Genomic DNA, 1,080 nt, shown 5'->3' on the forward strand with positions numbered 1-1,080 from the left:
TTTAAAAATACCTTGCAAATGTGGTAGCAAGGCACAACTTTGTTATTTGCATCCAAAGTATGTCAAGTTTAGAGTCACTGATTCGCCATGCAATGAGGAGTCCAAAGAGGTCATCAGTTTTGACCAGGATCATTTGTTGCACTGGAGCATGTAGAGGTGCCAGGCCAGGAGTGAGGTACCCCAAGTCAGGTGTATAAGGGGGAGTATTTGGTGCAGGAGGTTGGTAGTGGGGGAGGGCAGATTCCACGCCTTGCACTCACAGGTAATGTAAATTACAACATGTCTTATGTTATCCATGAGTTTGAAATGTCAATGATTTTTTTTTATTTTAAAATGGTGTGCTACACGATAGTAATATACTTAAACACTACAATTTTGCCTCACTAAATCACACACGAATTTTGGAAATCTGAAGTTGATCTCTTCTGAGATGAAAATGTGGTCGAGCTCTCCTGACATCCCGTCCTCAGTCTATGTTCATTACATCCAACGGTCGACCCCAAAGACCCCAAAGAGAAATTTAGATTTCCCATATATAAATTTATTTTTATTTTATTTTATTATATATGCAAGAGTTCTTACATTCTTTTAAATCCATTAGCATGCATAGCTTTTCGGGCAGGTCCATAATTCTAAATTTCCTCAGAATATGACCAGTCAAATCGTTTAACAACCAAGTACTAATTCACTGCTGGGTGAACAGAGGCTACAGTTAAGGATTGGTGCCCACTCAATCCTTCCCGGCCAGGATACGAACCCCAGGCAAAGTGCTTGTAAAACACCGTATATTTAGGCATTCGTTATGTTAGGTGTTTAGGTTCTGTTGACAATTAATTGTATTTGTACAACCTGTCCTCACACTAGCCTATTGAAAGCAGCGGCCATCCTCCCCTGGCACATATATCTATTTTATCATATTGTGTATTAAAAATTGGTTCTTTCTCACATATATATATATATATATATATATATATATATATATATATATATATATATATGCAGAATAACCACATGTGAAAAGAAGAAAATGCTTAACGGCGGATATAAAGGTCTGATCAGCAATCTTATCTTCATTCTACT

Source organism: Procambarus clarkii, chromosome 15 (assembly GCF_040958095.1).
Source record: "Procambarus clarkii isolate CNS0578487 chromosome 15, FALCON_Pclarkii_2.0, whole genome shotgun sequence".
Taxonomy (NCBI): domain Eukaryota; kingdom Metazoa; phylum Arthropoda; class Malacostraca; order Decapoda; family Cambaridae; genus Procambarus; species Procambarus clarkii.